Source organism: Oncorhynchus keta, chromosome 2 (assembly GCF_023373465.1).
Source record: "Oncorhynchus keta strain PuntledgeMale-10-30-2019 chromosome 2, Oket_V2, whole genome shotgun sequence".
NCBI classification, from domain to species: Eukaryota; Metazoa; Chordata; class Actinopteri; order Salmoniformes; family Salmonidae; genus Oncorhynchus; species Oncorhynchus keta.
The window spans coordinates 31,217,530-31,237,033 of NC_068422.1; the positions used below are offsets into that span (position 1 = coordinate 31,217,530).

The 19,504-nt window shown below is 42.1% G+C and overlaps 1 protein-coding gene across 2 annotated transcripts in view; it reads right to left on the bottom strand.

Annotated features, from left to right (window-relative positions):
- LOC118399267 (equilibrative nucleoside transporter 1-like) overlaps positions 1–12,816 on the bottom strand; it is a 68,024-nt gene extending 55,208 nt beyond the window's left edge. The window contains exon 1 of one of the 2 annotated variants that reach the window (XM_035795205.1): positions 12,594–12,816. The gene's annotated coding sequence lies outside the window, so the exon portion shown is untranslated. The remainder of the gene's footprint in view (positions 1–12,593) is intronic. The other variant, XM_035795224.2, reaches the window with a different exon arrangement.
- Positions 12,817–19,504: the final 6,688 nt, after the last annotated feature.

Sequence of the window (19,504 nt, forward strand, 5' to 3'; positions counted from 1 at the left end):
CCATTCTATCTGCCCCCCACCATTCCTGACAAGCAACACGTCACATATAATATTTTCTTTCCTTTGAGAACTACTCTGTTAATATGCTCCGCCCATGTCATTCGAGTGTCAAACCAGACCCCCAGGAACCTAAATCCTCCCACTATCTCCAGATTCCTTCCATACAACTTCAAGTATATTTCCTCCACAACCTTCCTTCTAGAAAACTGAAAACTTGAAGCCCCACCTGAGGAACCACTGCTCAACTTCACTAATCTCTTCTTGAACTCTTCTTGCTCTATGGGTAATATTTCTCCCTCTCTTCCATAGCGCTCCATCATCCGCAAATAATGACCTCCCAATATCAGGTCTCACCTGAGAGAATACATCGTCAATCATAATGGAGAACAACTAAGGACTAATGACACTTCCCTGGGGGGTACCATTATCCACCTCATAGCTTTCTGATAGAGCTCCCCACCCTCACTTGTATTGATCGCCCAAAAATAAAATAATTTATCTGGTTAAAAACCCTTCCTCCAACCCCCATGTTATCCAGCTTGATAAGTAGGCCTACCTTCCACATCACATCAAAATGGCTACCGCCACCTCCTTATTTGCCTATGCCTTCCGTATGACTGACTCAAGGCACAGTAAAGGATCCATCGCTCCCCTGCCTTTCCTGAACCCACTTTGATCTGGTGACATTAGTCCTCTTCCCTCCAGAAAGTAAGTCTGCCTTTCCATTATCATTCTTTCCATTAATGTACATACGTGAGATGTCAACGCTATCAGCCTATAGCTTAAAGGACTAGTAGGGTCTTTCCCAGGTTTCCATATCGGCACCACTACCACCTGCATCCAACTTCCAGGCAGTTTCCCTTCCTGCCACACAATAATTGTAAAGGTCCAATACTTTCCCCATTGCTGTGTCACTGAGATTAACCATCATGATGTAACATATCTCATCCTTCCCACGAGATGTTACCCCAGCTTTAGCTAATGCTCTTTTTATCTCAATGTATCCCCCACCATCATTCTCTGATCAAGGACTCCCGGATGTTCTCCTCTGACCCTCTCTCTCCCAAGCTGCCTCTCTTCTGTCAGATTATTTGAGCTGTGCACCTCCACAAATGCCTGGGCTAACATCTCTGCCTTCTCCATATCTCTCATTGCAACAATCTCCCCACTTTTCAGCACAGAGAGATCCCAATCATCCTCCTAATCATCCCCCATACCTCTCCCACAGGAGTGGTCCTGCCTATGTTTCCACAGAACCGGCTCCAATACTCAGCTGTCCTTGTGATCATCCTTACTACTGCTTGTGCTTGTTTATTCTGAATCAGGTGCTGGTAATTATGGGACCGTTTCAACATTCTGAATGTTCTTATTCTTCACGGCACCTCTACACTCCACCAGAGGACTGCATTACTCTTTCTCCCCCCTGTACCCATAGGAATCACATGCCTTGCACTTGAGATCAAAATAAGATCCAGAGCAGATTAATTTTCAGTTACTGGGTCAATCCTGGTCCCCCCGCCTTCATTAAGACTCACAAGCCCTTTCTCTTCTCACCTAGTAGTTCCTCCAACACAGTTCCATTTACATCAGTCCATAACCCTCCCCAGAGTGTACTATGGGGATTAAAATCCCTACACCACATTACCAGTCTCCTATCTTGACCTTCTACATTCCCAAGGGCCAGAAACTCCATTCTCTTAAACGGGTTGTAAAAATTCACTATTACTAGATTCCCCCCTCCCAACCACACCTCTACCACGACATACTCTCTCTTCCACACACCTATATGAGATCCCCCACTTTATAAAGGTAGCACCACCTCCTCTTCCTGCCACCCTATCTCTACGGACTGCATCATAACCTTGTAATACAAAATTTAGAGTAGGTTTTAGCCATGTCTCCTGGAGACATATCACATCAGGTTTGGCTCGTAACTCCTCAAGAAACAGTTTGAACTCTTGCCCATTAGCCATCAAACTTCTGGCATTCCATTGAAGGATTAACACCATAAAAAAGGCAAATTAACCAATACATGATTCCTGGCTGGACTGATTCTCGTCTTATTGTGGTCATCCTGTACATTTTTCCATGTCAGTCCTGTGAGCCCAAGATACCTCACTGCCTGCTCCACTATGGTCTTAATCTTCGGTTGTAATTTTTCTGTGTAATTGATTGTTAGTGTCACAAATGTAACAACCTTCCTCATGTCTTCTACCAGTCTTGTGTTCTCCACCATTCTGCTCCCTCCATCACACCCAACCTGCATCTCAATCTGTCCTGGAATACCTGCTCTTCTATGTGCCCAGATTTGTTAATGCGTTAAATACCTTCACTGCATACGAGATGTTACGCTCACTCCTTCCTTACCTGCTGCACTTCCACCTGTCTTTTCATCACTGTCGTGACATGACTTACATTAATCTGATTTATTTATCAAATCAACTAACTATGTTTAATTGTTTACCCAATTTAAATTAATCATGGAACAATTAAGTCATTAGGATTTGGAGCACCACAGTAGAAGTTGTTTATAGAGTTACCATCTCCTGAATTCAACTCTAAAAGATGTATGCATGTGTGTTATATAATCGATAACTTTTTAATTGTAATTTTACCTTTATTTTACTAGGCAAGTCAGTTAAGAACAAATTCTTATTTTCAATGACGGCCTAGGAACAGTGGGTTAACTGCCTGTTCAGGGGCAGAACGACAGATTTGTACCTTGTCAGCTCGGGGATTCGAACTTGCAACCTTTCGGTTACTAGTGTAGACATGGTTAATTTTGTAAATTACTATTGTAGCTGGAAACAGCAGATTTTCTTTTTATGGAATATTATTATTACACTTTGGATGGTGAATCATTATACCCAACACATCCCTGAGTACCACTATTCATATGTTCAATCGTGGTGGTGGCTGCATCATGTTATGGGTATGCTTGCCGGCAAGAACAAGGGATTTTTAAAATAAAAAGAAGCGTAATAGAGCTAACACATGCAAAATCCTAGAGGAAAACCTGGTTCAATCTGCTTTCCAACAGACACTGGGAGACAAATTCACCTTTCAGCAGGACAATAACCTAAAACACATGGCCAAATATACACTGGAATTGCTTACCAAGACAACATTTAATGTTCCTGAGTGGCCTAGTTAGTTTTCACATACACTTGAAGTCGGAAGTTTACATACAGTTAAGTTGGAGTCATTAGAACTCATTTTTCAACCACTCCACAAATTTCTTGATAACAAACTATAGCTTGGCAAGTCAGTTAGGACATCTACTTTGTGCATGACAAGTAATTTTTCCAATAATTGTTTACAGACAGATTATATGACTTATTATTCACTGTATCACAATTCCAGTGGGTCAGAGGTTTACATACACTAAGTTGACTGTGCATTTAAACAGCATGGAAAGTTCCAGAAAATTATGCCATGGCTTTAGATGCTTCTGATTGAAATTATGTCAATTGGACTGTCAATTGGAGTTGCACTTGTGGATGTATTTCAAGGGCTACCTTCAAACTCAGTGCCTCTTTGCTTGATATCATGGGAAAATCAAAAGAAAGCCAAGACCTCAAAAGAAAATTGTAGACCTCCACAAGTTTGGTTCATCCTTGGGAGCAATTTCCAAATGCCTGAAGATACCACGTTCATCTGTACAAACAATAGTACCACGTTCATCTGTACAAACAATAGTACGCAAGTTTAAAACCATGGGACCACACATCCATCATACTGCTCAGGAAGGAGATGCGTTCTGTCTCCTAGAGATGAAACAAAAATAGACCTGTTTGGCCATAATGACCATAGTTATGTTTGGAGGAAAAGGGGGGATGTTTGCAAGCCGAAGAACACCATCCCAACCGTGAAGCACGGAGGTGGCAGCATCATGTTGTGGGGGTGCTTAGCTGCAGGATGGTCTGGTGCACTTCACAAAATAGATGGCGTCATGAGGCAGGAAAATTATATAGATATATTGAAGCAACATCTCAAGACAGTCAGGAAATTAAAGCTTGGTCGCAAATGGGTCTTCCAAATGGACAATGACCCCAAGCATACTTCCAAAGTTGTGGCAAAATGGCTTAAGGACAACAAAGTCAAGGTATTGGAGTGGCCATCACAAAGCCCTGACCTCAATCCTATAGACAATTTGTGGGCAGAACTGAAAAAGCATGTGCGAGCAAGGAGGTCTACAAAAATACTTATTTTCCACCATAATTTGCAAATAAATTCATAAAAAATCCTACAATGTGATTTTCTGGATTTTTTTCTCCTTTTGTCTGTCATAGTTGAAGTGTACCTATGATGAACATTACAGGCCTCTCATCTTTTTAAGTGGGAGAACTTGCACAATTGGTGGCTGACTAAATACTTTTTGCCCCACTGTATGTTTAAACCCAGACAGCTTTTAGGGAAACACTTGTGACCTTCTCTCGTTGGGTTAAGCCACAGAAGAAGAGTAGCCAGCAGTTAAAGCTTAAATTTTTCTGTGTCGCTAGGCCTACTCTGTCCGGGGTGGAAAGGTAGGCCAAACATTTGAAAGTACCACGCTTAGACTCCTAATGTCAGATTCCTAATTATTTGCAAACAAGGCACACTGATTTGGCATTGGACAAATATGATAAGATGTGTTCATCTCTCTGCCTGTAATTTCTGTAATTTGTGGGGTATTAAAATATATTCTGCTAATATGTAAAATGACGTATGTTTATAAAATATTTCTAAAAGGCCATTTTTTCTCGTATCTGCAAATACAATGATAGATTAATGCAATGCCTTCACTATAAAGGAGATCTTTCCACCCCTAATCTTTCCACGGTGATCTGTGAAACCACTATCAATCTTCCTGCACTCCTGATGGCCGTCCCCAGGTGGTGAGGGTAGGAAACAACATCTCCACTTTTCTGATCCTCAACACTGGGGCCCCACAAGGGTGCGTGCTCAGCCCCCACCTGTACTCCCTATTCACCCATGACTGTGTGGCCATGCACCCCTCCAACTCAATCATCACGTTTGCAGACACAACAGTAGTAGGCTTGATTACCAAGACTACAGGGAGGAGGTGAGGGCTCTCAGAGTGTGATGTCAGGAAAATAACCTCTTGCTCAACGTCAACAAAACAAAGGAGATAATCGTGGACTTCAAGAAACAGCAGAGGGAGTACCCACTTATCCACATCGACAGGAGAGCACTAGAGAAGGTTCCTCTGTGTATATATCACTGACAAACTGAAACGGTCCACCCAGACAGACAGTGTGTTGAAGAAGGCGCAACAGCACCTCTTCAACCTCAGGAGGCTGAAGAAATTTGGCTTGTCACCCAAAGCACTCACAAACATTTACAGATGCACAATCGAGACCATCCTGTCGGGCTGTATCACCGCCTGGTACGGTAACTGCTCCAGGACACCTACAGCACCCGATGTCACAGGAAGGCCATAAAGATCATCAAGGACAAAAACCTCCCGAGCCACTGCCTGTTCACCCCGCTATCATCCAGAAAGCGAGGTCAGTACAGGTGCATCAAAGCTGGGACCGAGAGACTGAAAAACAGCTTCTATCTCAAGGCCATCAGACTGTTAAACAGCCACCACTAACATTGAGTGGCTGCTGCCAACATACTGTCATTGACACTGACCCAACTCCAGCCACTTTAATAATGGGAATTGATGGGAAATGATGTAAATATATCACTAGCCACTTTAAACAATGCTACCTTATATAATGTTACTTACCCTACATTATTCATCTCATATGCATACGTATATACTGTACTCTACATCATCGACTGCATCCTTATGTAATACATGTATCACTAGCCACTTTAACTATGCCACTTTGTTTACTTTGTCTGCATACTCATCTCATATGTATATACTGTACTCGATACCATCTACTGTATGCTGCTCTGTACCATCACTCATTCATATATCCTTATGTACATATTCCTTATCCCCTTACACTGTGTATAAGACAGTAGTTTTGGAATTGTTAGTTAGATTACTTGTTGGTTATCACTGCATTGTCGGAACTAGAAGCACAAGCATTTCGCTACACTCGCATTAACATCTGCTAACCATGTGTATGTGACAAATAAAATTTGATTTGATTGTACCTGATACCATCTACTGCATCTTGCCTATGCTGTTCTGTACCATCACTCATTCATATATTTGTATGTGCATATTATTCATTCCTTTACACTTGTGTGTATAAGGTAGTTGTGAAATTGTTAGGTTAGATTACTCGTTGGTTATTTACTGCATTGTCAGAACTAGAATCAGAAGCATTTTGCTACACTCGCATTAACATCTGCTAACCATGTGTATGTGACAAATAAAATTTGATTTGATTTGACCATGCATAGATTATAAACAGAGAGTAGCAGCAGCGTAAAAGAGTCTGGGTCGCCCTTTGATTAGCTGTTCAGGAGTCTTATGGCTTGGGAGAAAAAGCTGTTTAGAAGCCTCTTGGACCTAGATTTGGCGCTCCGGTACCACTTGTCGTGAAGTATCAGAGAGAAGCTGTTGGAAGTAGAAGCTGTTTAGAAGCCTCTTAGACCTAGACTTGGCGCTTGCTGTGCAGTAGCAGAGCGAACAGTCTACGACTAGGGTGGCTGGAGTGTTTGACCATTTTTAGGGCCTTCCTCTGACCCCGGCTGATATGGAGGTCCTGGATGGCAGGAAGCTTGGCCTCTGATGTACTGGGCCGTTCGCACTAGCCTCTGTAGTGCCTTGCGGTCGGAAGCCGAGCAGTTGCCATACCAGGCAGGATGCTCTTGATGGTGCAGCTGTAGAACCTTTTGAGGATCTGAGGACCCATGTCAAATCTTTTCAGTCTCCTGAGGAGGAATATGTTTTGTCGTGCCCTCTTCACGACTGTCTTGGTGTGCTTGGACCATGTTAGTTTGTTGGTGATGTGGATACCAAGGAACTTGAAGCTCTCAACCTGCTCCACTGCAGCCCCGTCGATGAGAAGGGGGGCGTGCTCGGTCCTCTTTTTCCTGTAGTCCACAATCCTCTCCTTTTGTTAGATATTGTTAGATATTACTTGTTATGAATTTGCTGCACTGTCGGAACAGGAAGCACAAGCATTTTGCTACACTCGCAATAACATCTGGATGTGACCAATAAAATTTGATTGGATTTGATGCTTATAAGATGAAGAACAGTTTCTAAAATGGCATATCTAATGCGCGGGTCTGTCCAAGACGTGAGGGTAAACGGTAGTCATGTTCTCTGCTATCCACTTTATGTTAGAAATTATTATTTTGGGTTTAGGGGAGGGTCACTTGCTTTTTTTCAAGCATTCAGGGAAGGTTTAGGTAAAAAATATTTTGCTGAAGGGAGTGCCATCTGTGATGGAACATTTTATGTTGGTGCTTTTCTATTTACCAATTTCTGTGTTCAAGCAAGTGACTGATTGAACGAATCCTCACTCTCAGTGTCTACAATTTGGCAGTATGCCCAGAACCTTGTTTAGAGAAAGTCATATCTCAATTTCAAGGTCTCAACTTAGAGAGAAGAACTCCCGTGAGGTATTGGTCTGTCAGATGCATGATCCAGTAGTGGTCGGTCACATGAATTAAGCAAACGTTAATGATTGATTTATTATGAATAAGCTAAATTATGCAATTATAACTTGTCTGCAGTATATAAGAGAACTGACAGATCTTCAATATGGTGCATCAAGTTTGTTGGAACCTCTCCAGCATGCTGACAATAAACAATGATTCATTTAAGACTGACTTCGAGTGTCCCTGTGTAAAACTGTCCACAACACATCCATTTTCATTTCAGAGAAAAATCATAAGGAAGAGAAACATTTTGGCAATGTAACATAATGTCACTCAAACACACATGGTATCAATACAGAAAGCATCTGCTGAGTTTATATGACCATGCCAAGATTGTGCAATACAAACTCAAAACTTCTATATTCACTTCTTTTCCTGAAACTGGGTGAAATGACAAGGGTGTGGTCCAAATTAAGCAAGAAAAACATTGTGCTCAGCAGAGGAAAATAACTACACCACCAACGTGGAAACTCAATGTGAGCAAGACACAGGAGCTGACCGTGGCCTACAGGAAAAGTCGGGCCGAATAGACCCCCATTAACATTGACAGGGCTGTAGTGGAGCGGGTCGAGAGCTTCAAGTTCCTTGGTGTCCACATCACCAACAAACTATCATGATCCAAACACACCAAGACAGTCGTGAAGAGGACACGACAAAACACTTTCCCCCTCAGGAGACTGAAAAGATTTGGCATGTGTCCCCAAATCCTCAAAATGTTCTCCAGCTGCACCATCGAGAGCATCCTGACCGGTTGCATCACCGCCTGGTATGGTAACTGCTCAGCCTCCAACCGCAAGGCACTACAGAGGGTAGAGGTCAACCGATTATGATTTTTCACCGCCGATACCGATAATTGGAGGACCAAAAAAGCCGATACCGATTTCTTTACATTTATTTGTAATAATGACAATTACAACAATACTGAATGAACACTTATTTTAACTTAATATAATACATCAATAAAATCAATTTAGCCTCAAGTAAATAATGAAACATGTTCAATTTGGTTTAAATAATGCAAAAACAAAGTGTTGGAGAAGAAAGTAAAAGTGCAATATGTGCCATGTAAGAAAGCTAACGTTTAAGTTCCTTTTAACGTGAGTCTTCAATATTCCCAGGTAAGAAGTTTTAGGTTGTAGTTATTATAGGACTATCTCCCTCTATACCATTTGTATTTCATTAACCTTTGACTATTAGATGTTCTTATAGGCACTTTAGTATTGCCAGTGTAACAGTATTCCTTCAGTCCTTCTCCTCGCTCCTCCCTGGGCTCGAAACAGCAACACAACGACAACAGCCACCATCGAAGCAGCATTATCCATGCAGAGCAAGGGGAACAACTACTAGAAGGCTCAGAGCGAGTGACGTTTGAAACGCTATTAGTGCGTGCTAACTAGCTAGCCATTTCACTTCGTTTACACCAGCCTCATCTCGGGAGTTGATAGGCTTGAAGCCATAAACAGCGCAATGCTTGACGCACAATGAAGAGCTGCTGGCAAAACGCACGAAAGTGCTGTTTGAATTCATGTTTACGCGCCTGCTTCTGCCTACCACCGCTCAGTCAGATACATGTATGCTTGTATGCTCAGTCAGATTATATGCAACGCAGGACACGCTAGATAATATCTAGTTATATCATCAACCTTGTGTAGTTAAGTAGTGATTATGATTGATTGTTTTTTACAAGATAAGTTTATTGCTAGCTAGCAACTTACCTTTGCTTACTGCATTCGCGTAACAGGCAGTCTCCTTGTGGAGTGCAACGAGAGAGAGGCAGGTCGTTATTTGCTTTGGACTAGTTAACTGTAAGGTTGCAAGATTGGATCCCCCGAGCTGACAAGGTGAAAATCTGTCGTTCTGCCCCTGAAAGAGGCAGTTAACCCACCGTTCCTAGGCAGTCATTGAAATAAAGAATGTGTTCTTAACTGACTTGCCTAGTTAAATAAAAGGTATAAAAATAAAATAAAAATCGGCGCCCAAAAATTCAGATTTCCGACTGTTATGAAAACTTGAAATCGGCCCTAATTAATCGTCCATTCCGATTCATCGGTCGACCTCTAACGGCCCAGTACATCACTGAGGCCAAGCTTCCTGCCGTCCAGGACCTATATGACAGGCGGTGTCAGAGGAAAGACCATCAAATTGTCAAAGACTCCAGTCACCCAAGTCATAGACTGTTTTCTCTGCTACTGCACAGCAAGCGGTACCCGGAGCGCCCAAAAGGCTCCTTAACAGCTTCTACCCCCAAGCCATAAGACTGCTGAACAATTAATCAAATGGCCACCAGACTATTTACATTGACCCCAAATAAAGTTTGATTTGAATATTCAAGCGGCAGTGACATTTTCATGTGTTCTCATACATTGGTACATTACACCTATTTTTGTTGAATAGAGGTGGCGACTTAGTTAATTATTTCACCACCCTAAGATGCTTAAGGATTCGACTGGAGCTTACAGTGCATTCGGAAAATATTCAGAACCCTTGACTTTTTCCACATTTTGTGGACATGTTCCTGAATGTCCTTGAGTGGCCGAACCAAAGCCCAGACTTGAACCCGATTGAACATCTCTGGAGAGACCTGAAAATAGCTGTGCAGCGACACTCCCCATCCAACCTGACAGAGCTTGAGAGGATATGCAGAGAAGAATGGGATAAACTCCCCAAATGCAGGTGTACCAAGCTTGTAGCGTCATACCCAAGAGCACTCAAGGCTGTAATTGCTGCCAAAGGTGCTTCAACAAAGTATTGAGTAAAGGGTCTGAATACTTATGTAAATATGATTATTATTACTTTTTTTACAAACCCGCTTTTGCTTTGTCATTATGGGGTATTGTGTGTAGATTGATGTGAAAAACAATTTAATAAATTTTATAATAGTGCTGTAACGTAACAAAATGTGGAAAAGTCAAGGGATCTGAATACTTTCCAAATGCATTGTATTTCCTGACTTTTCTCTCCATCCACTATCTGAGTAAGAGGGTCTGCAGTGCCAGGTGGGACACAGGGTGAAAAAAATGCCATTACTCAGGAATTTTGAAAGAACATTGTCTCTCAACCGTGAATATCTTGGCTGTCCACCACAGCATACGTAAGAGGATAGTGAGTTTTAACCACCCTTAGGCAAACACTCAAATACCTCAGCAGACCCTCCCTGGCAGTGTGGCTGTGATAAAGGGATGATTTTGTGAAGCAGTCAGAAGTTGGCAGCTTGCTCAGTAGGGTAGTCCCTTAGCTGACTACTGCACAGCTAGACCATGGAATGTGCCTACATAACAAGCTGATACCAAAGGCACCTGGTCGGCTAGAGGTCAAGACTGTAATTCAAACATGAAAATATCAGACTTAATTAAAACCTATGACACCCCTACCCTCGTCTGAGGGCTTATTGAACCAATTGTTTTTCAGTCAATTCTATCCCTTTCCGTTTTCAAGGAATATGACGAATAACTGCAATTGATTACAATTTTGCAACATCTAAATATCACAAAATCTAGCCCACAAAGACAATAAATATCAGATAGTAATAAACTGCATACATTAAAACCAGGCTGAGCCATGGCAGTCTGTGCATTTTCTATCTGAAAAACAACCTCAAGCTTTGGGTCTTCTTGGGTATGACGCAACAAGCTTGGCACACCTGCATTTGGGGAGTTTCTCCTATTCTTCTCTGCATATCCTCTCAAGCTCTGTCAGGTTGCATGGGGAGCGTTGATGCGCAGCTATTTTCAGGTCTCTCCAGAGATGTTTGATCGGGTTCACATCTGGGATCTGGCAGGTCCACTCAAGGACAATTCAGAGACTTGTCCCAATGCCACTCCTGCGTTATCTTGGCTGTGTGCTTAGGGTTGTTGTCCTGTTAGAAGGTGAACCTGTAGCCATTGTGTTCTTGAGGACGTTCAATGCTGCCGAAATATTTTGGTACCATTCCCCAGATCTGTGCCTCGACACAATCCGGTTTCGGAGCTCTATGGAAAATTCCTTCAATCTCATGGCTTGGTGTTTGCTCTGACATGCACTGTCAATTGTGCAACCTTATGTAAACAGGTGTGTGCCTTTCCAAATCATGTCCAATCAATTCAATTTACCACAGGTCGACTCCAATCAAGTTGTAGAAACATCTCAAGGATGATCACTGGAAACAGGATGCATAACATACATCTGAGAATGCTATCTCACTACAGATTACTTTGAGCAAATGCTTATCAGAGAGAAGCACATTATAAAAGATTGAGGGGTTTGAGTCAATAGGAAATGTCTACAGTCATGCTCATGGAGATCCTAGTAAATTACTAGAGAGGCCATGTCATAAGCCCTCAAAGTTTCAGAAGGTTGTGGAAATGTCAGTCATGTTGGCCATGGAGAAATCCACACCAGTCCAATTGGAATTAATGGCAGTAGACATAATACTGATTATATGGTCGTGTTACTATGTCATGTATTCTATAGGGGATATTTTGTTAACTCTCGTTCTCCCACTGTAAAGACCCCCCCCCCACACACAGTATGGGAATGTATCTTTGGGTTGTGTGGCCTCTATGCAAAGTTTTGTTTAAAATAATACAATATCCTACAGCTAACCAAATTTGATTCCTGTCTCTCGCTCCCTCTCACACACACACACACACACACACACACACACACACACACACACACACACACACGTGAAATCATAAATTATAGGTTTACTAATGCTTACTAAGGTAGCGGTGCATTCGCATGTCATTTCGAGGTAGCGCAGTGCATTGTAGTTACCATTAGAATTTTAGCTATAAACATTTGCTATTTGTGATCTAGGCTAATCCGCGCAGTTTACATGCATTGTGTTTGGTAAATTCGTTTGTTAAAATAATTTAAGCCCAAAAACTGTGCATCCAAATTATTAGAAGTTTCTCTGACAAACGCTTGGCTACCTCATTCGGATTCTACTCATATCCTCTCCCCAATTAGACTCTTAAGAGCTTTTGGCATGTGCAGTTTCAGAGTTCGTTATGTGAGTAAAACGATTTACTTACATGAAATGTGGTGGGATGTTATAACATTCAAACGCGCTCAATTTTCGCCACATAAAGTTGGTGGGTGTTATTCTTTTGACCCAACAGATTTGCTCCAGTTGTCGACTCGAGTCATTTCTCAACAAAAAAACTTACAAACTGGGTCTGCATTCATTCCTAAAGCGGTATGGTTGGTGGTGGCGGCGCGGGCACATGCAAATAAACAGGGGACCCGGATGTTCCAAATTCCACCAGAAATAGGGATTTTTACAAATCCAGGATTTAAATACTTTTGCCTACCTACTATAAAAATGTGCATCATAATAACATGTATTGAAGTTTATTGGCTTCCAATGGAACGTTAGCCTACACAGATGTGGTATTGAACACTATCCATTCTGATGATAAGCATCCTAATAACGGAAAACAAAGCCAGAGCAAACTCAATGTTTGAAGCAAACGTCCCTGTGGACACTGGCGGATTTAGCATTAGACAGAATATGCAATTGCCGTAGGCCTCATCAAGGGGCACATGAGCTGGGCATTAAAAAAACATTAAATCAACACTTTTGTGTTTGTTTTACTAATTTCTCCGCTTGAGCCCCCCCCCCCATGCTCTGCTTATATATATTTAAATCACAATCTAAGTCCATCTGTTTAAGATTGAGATCATTTATGTTTTGCATGGGCTTTGTCTCAGTCCACTGCATCCATTCAACGGTGTTTCAGACCAGGAGACATCCCGAAAATCCGGTATTCTCATGATAACTTCTGCATCATCCGAACGGTTTTGGCTACACACATGACCCCTTTCTGAAAAGATGACACTCACGAACACGATGATGTTCTCTGTTTTGCTCTAAAACTCCCACAAGTGTCAAGGGACTCGTAATCTGGTACCAGGCTGAAAAATGTATAGAAGTGAATATGGCATTTACATGTAAAAGGTATATTGGTAATTCCACGGAATAAATATATACACTGAACAAATATATAAACGCAACATGTAAAGTGTTGGTCCAATGTTTGATGAGCTGAAATAAAATATCCCAGAAATGTTACACATTTGTTTATATCCCTGTTAGTGGGCATTTCTCCTTTGCCAAGATAATCCATCCACCTGACAGGTGTGGCATAACAAGAAATTGATTAAACAGCATCATCATTACACAGGTGCACCTTGTGCTGGGGGACAATAAAAGGCCACTCTAAAATGTGCAGTTTTGTCACACAACACAATGCCATGTCTCAAGTTGAGGGAGCATGCAATTGGCATGCTGACTGCAGGAATGTCCACCAGAGCTGTTGCCAGATAATTGAATGTTAATTTCTCTACCATAAGCCGCCTCCAACATCGTTTCAGAGAATTTGGCAGTATGTACAACAGGCCGATGGAGTGCTGCATCAGGTAACCTGGCCTTCACTATCACCCGACCTCAAACAAATGTAGATGGTTTGGGTTGAGTTGGACCACAGAGGGAAGGAAAAGCAGCCAACAAGTGCTAAGCATATGTCGGAACTCCTTCAAGACTGTTGGAAAAGTATTCCAGGTGAAGCTGGTTGAGAGAATGCCAAGAGTTTGCAAAGCTGCCATCAAGGCAACGGATGGCTGCTTTGAAGGATCTCAAATATACACTTTCATTTGATTTGTTTAACACTTTTTGGTTTCTACATGATTCCCTATGTTATTTCATAGTTTTGATGTCTTCACCATTATTCCACAATGTCGAAAATAGTAACAATAAAGAAAAACCCTAGAATGAGTAGGTGTGTCCAAACTTTTGACTGGTACTGCATTTTATGTAGCATAATGGACTGGCTCATTGTTTCAATTTTCCTCCTTGTTCATTTCACTCTCCATTACTGACATGACTCAGTACCTCCCAAATAGGAAGCCACATAACACACTGACACTGGGGGAGACTCATAAAAGTCTGACATAAAGATCCACTTGAGGGGCTATTTTGGTGGGCCTTGTTTATTTCCCTCTCCTATACAACTATGCTAGTCCATCAAGCATATCTAAGCAACTGCGACAGCGTAACGTTTTCCTGTTTTAATAGCAGTCACTCAGCCAACCCTAACAGTAGTGACATCTAGGGTAGCAGGTGTGACCTCCTCTAATGATATTGTTTATGTATTATAAATTAATGCAGGCTCATGCAGTCAAGGGCAAGGAATTCCAGAGGAGATAACTAGTTTTGTCTTGCTACTGAGCTGATGTGTAAATACCACATGAACTTCTCCATCAAGCAACATTAGTTGTTTTGTTTGAGTAGGCCTATGTGGACTGAAGTTTTTGAACTACCTTACCCTACTATGCATTATGAAAAGAATGTAGAAGCACTTGTGAAATCCTCTTTAAATAAATGTTTTTATTGTGGATTGCAAGTAAATCCCATTTCTTTGATAACTTTATGGTTTTGAAAAAAGTTTTAAATGTTTTTTTTTCATTCACATAAGAATTGGATGATGAGTCAATCGAGTCTAGAATACATATGAGGAACTTGGTCATTTCTCCTTGTCAGACCTTCCTCCCCAGAACACCACTCCCTAGTCATGTCTCACCCTTCCTCCTTAATCCTCACCCTATTGGTGAGATTGACTGATGCACGGGTGAGAGAGGTGAGGCAAATGGGTGATACTTGACCAATGCAGGGGTGAGGGTTGAGGAGGAGGAGTGACACTTGACCAGTGCAGGTTTGAGACTTAACTAGGGGAGCGGTGACGTCTGACTGGGAGGAATGACAAAAATCAAATAAAAATAAAATGTATTTATTTATATAGCCCTTCGTACATCAGCTGATATCTCAAAGTGCTGTACAGAAACCCAGCCTAAAACCCCAAAACAGCAAGCAATGCAGGTGTAGAAGCACGGTGGCTAGGAAAAACTCCCTAGAAAAGCCAAAACCTAGGAAGAAATCTAGAGAGGAACCAGGCTATGTGGGGTGGCCAGTCCTCTTCTGGCTGGGCCGGGTGGAGATTATAACAGCACATGGCCAAGATGTTCAAATGTTCATAAATGACCAGCATGGTCGAATAATAATAAGGCAGAACCGTTGAAACTGGAGCAGCAGCACGGCCAGGTGGACTGGGGACAGCAAGGAGTCATCATGTCAGATAGTCCTGGGGCACGGACCTAGGGCTCAGGTCTGGAGCAGCAGCATGGCCAGGTGGACTGGGGACAGCAAGGAGTCATCATGTCAGGTAGTCCTGAGGCATGGTCCTACATTTATATGTATTCTATAATCCAGACCTCATGTCTGCCTCATTCAACAAGTCATTCTGTTGTGTATGGGAGGTTGTGAAGTTTCAATGAAATACTTTTTTGAAACAGTACTTCTGTTTCCAAATAAGTTTTGCAGCTGTCTATTTCCTCTGTCTCCCTCTCTCACCTCTGGTTAAAAATACCACAACATGGGTGTGACATGACCGCCCAAATGGCCAGATGGCTTTTGGCTCTGGTTGTGTGGGCGCCAAACTCCCCTCTGAAAGACCCCAAATCCTGGTAATCTATGGTGACATTACAGTCCCTGGCCTGACCCATATAAAGACATTCCTTAAAATTCTCTTGAATAATTAGCACATAATTTAACTTTGCAGGAGATTAACTTTTTTTCTGAAACATGTGTGGTGGCCCACCCCAGGAAGCCTGATGGAAACCTTGCAGCCAGAAGTTATTTAATCCACTGGAATACCCTAGTCTTGTATGAAGAATTTTAGCAACCTGGAGGGCAGACAGTGAAATATGATTTTAAACCAAAGCCAAAACCAAAGAGTTCAATCTTGGTTTCATCAGACCAGAGAATCTTGTTACTCATAGTCTGAGAGTCTTTTGGTGCCTTTTGGCAAACTCCAAGCAGGCTGTCATGTGCCTTTTACTGAGCAGTGGCTTCCATCTGGGCACTCTACCATAAAGACCTGATTGGTGGAGTGCTGCAGAGATGGTTCTCCATCTGGAAGTTTCTCCCATCTCCACAGAGAAACTCTAGAGCTCTGTCAGAGTGACTATCAGGTTCTTGGTCACCTCCCTGACCAAGGCCCTTATCTCCTGGTTGCTCAGTTTGGCCGGGCGGCTAGCTCTGGGAAGAGCCTTGGTGGTTCCAAACTTCTTCCATCAAAGAATGATGGAGGCCAATGTGTTTTTGGGGACCTTCAATGCTGCAGACATTTTTTGGTACCCTTCCCTAGATCTGTTCTTCGACACAATCCGGTCTCAGCGCTCTACAGACAATTCCTTAGACCTCAAGGCTTGGTGTTTGCATGAAATGTCAATTGTGGAACATTGTATAGACAGACTAGACAGACAGGTGTGTGCCTTTCCAAATCATGTCCAATCAATTCAATTTACCACAGGTAGACTCCAATCAAGTTGTCGAATCATCTCAAGGATGATCAAAGGAAACAGGATGCACCGGAGCTCGATTTGAGTCTCACATAGCAAAGGGTCTCAATACTTGTGTAAATAAGGTATAAAAAACTGTTTTTGCTTTGTCATTATGGGGTATTGTGTCTAGATTGCTGAGGATATTTTTTTTATTTAATCCATTTTAGAATAAGGCTGTAAAGTAACCAAAATGTGTAAAAAGTCAAGGGATCTGAATACTTTCCGAAGGCACTGTATGCTGTATGAAACTGTTACTAGTAACACATTACTCAATCTGTAAGTAGGCATATTCAATTAACTGCAAAGTTAGATGGATGTTTCCTCCCATCTTCTGGTCAAACAGGGGATTGGTCCCGGGTTTCTTTCTATAAACCAGGGGTTTCCATGGAGGGCCGAGTGTGCTGGTTGTTGATTTCACCTTTCAATTTGTGTCCAATTAAGACCTATACAACCAGGTGAGGGGAGTATCATAGTTACTGATCTATGGACTGCCCAGCACAACTGACATGAAAGCTTTATGAGCCAAAGTTTACATGTGCTAGGACAAAATGTGAAGCCATAGTGAGTAACGTGTTAGCACCATGGGCAACTATTTTGGTAACACAGGACCTAGACCAGGTTGAATTTGTGTCCCTGTCCATTGATGCGTCCAATCATGGACATGTAAAGCTGCTGCCAGTCGTAGTCAGATATTGTAAGATATATGGTGGCAACACATCTGTGGAAACAAAACTGCATGGTTTTGTTGATTCGAAAGGAGAAACCGCAGAGGAGATTGCAGCTGAGGTCCTGGTGGTCATCCAAAAATGTAAACTGCAAAACAAAGTCGTGGCATTCTCTGCCAACAACACAAATACCAACTTTGGAGGACTGAATAGGCTGGGAGGGTCAATGTCCGTACCAAAGTTAAAAATGCTCTGCAGCGGGAGGCGATTGGCTGAGGTTGTCCTGCCCACATCATTCATAACACGGCCAGAACAGCTTTGGATATAATCCCTCTTGATGTTGAGTACCTGCTCACAAAGATATTTGGAAATTTTCACCGTCAGAGTAGAAAGACTGAAGAGCTTTTGTGAGTTTGTTGGCCAGGAGTACCATAACATTTTAGGACGCAGCAATGTTCGCTGGCTGTCCATGCTCCTTGCTCTAGAAAGAGTGCCAAAAAGGTATGTGCCATTGAAATCCTTTTTTCTTTCTGAAGACAAATGCCCTGTTGACCTGTGAGCAATGTTCGAAGATCCACTGACTGAACTTTGTCTGGCCTTTGTCCATGGAAACTTGACCATATTCAGTGACATGATCAAGATGCTTGAATGCCAGGATTGCTGTGCTGTGGAGTCAGCTGCAATTCTGAGAAACATTGAGGCAAAATTGACTGCAAGATGTGATGACAACTTCATTCCAGTTTTGGTCAGAGGACTTCTGAGAGAGCTTGAGGGAAATGGAGCCATGTCTAAAGAGAGCTTTCTCAAAACATCCCAATCATTCTTCACTATGGCTGTGAACTACTTGTAAGCATGGGGAAAGCACACAGATCATCTAAAATATTTACATGGTCTCCTTTTAAAAAGGCAATCTCAGCGTGAAGAGATCCAGAAGGCAGCAGGCACACTGCAGGACAAAATGCCCCAATGTGACCATCAATGAGGATGAATTGTTTGACGAGGTTACTGGCCTGCAAGAGTTCCTAAAGGGGGGGATCGCTTGATGAATGGAAAACATCTGAGACACCGCTTAGTCAGAGATTTAGCACGGTGGAGACACCGCTTAGTCAGAGATGGAGCATGGTGGTTACCCACTTCAAAGAGAACGACATCCCACACACTAACCTGGCTAGATTAGTGTCTGTTGTCATGTGCTTACCTGGAAGTCATGTGCTTACCAGTCGAGAGAGTGTTCTCCCAAATGAATGATATATGGACAGCAGCAAGAAATGGGTTCACTGTTCCTACCATCAAGGCCATGCTTATTGTGAAGACAAACTTCAACCTCCCTAGCCAGGAGTTCATGGAGAAGCTGGCCAAAGACAGAGCAATCCTGAAGAAGATACATTCTTCTGAGAAATATATAGATTAGATTGGTATAAGTATATTATGTAGTTACCAATCACATCATCTTCTTATTTCTTTATTATGTTAAGTATTTCACATATACTATTGTCTGTTTTTTCAGTTTTGCTCATGTTCTCTTCTGCTCTCATTCTACCCAGACTACCAGGACCACTGAATGGCTGTTCAGATCGGACAGTTCTGTCTTGTCTGTAGTGTTTCTGTAATATAGTTGTTTTCTCTGTCTATCACAGTGTGCCTATTAGACTAAATACATGAAACCGGAATTGTCCCCCTTTTTTATTTCATAGATAATAACATTGGATATTTTAATGATATATTGACTGCCGAACTGGAAATGTCCCCGGTTTTAATTTCAGAAATCTGGTCACCTTACGTTATATTCGACACAACTGCAGCTACAAACTATCCAAAAAGCTTCAGAACGTCATACCACTTCAATTAGCTGTCGTTGTGCAGCGTTAACGTTAGCATGA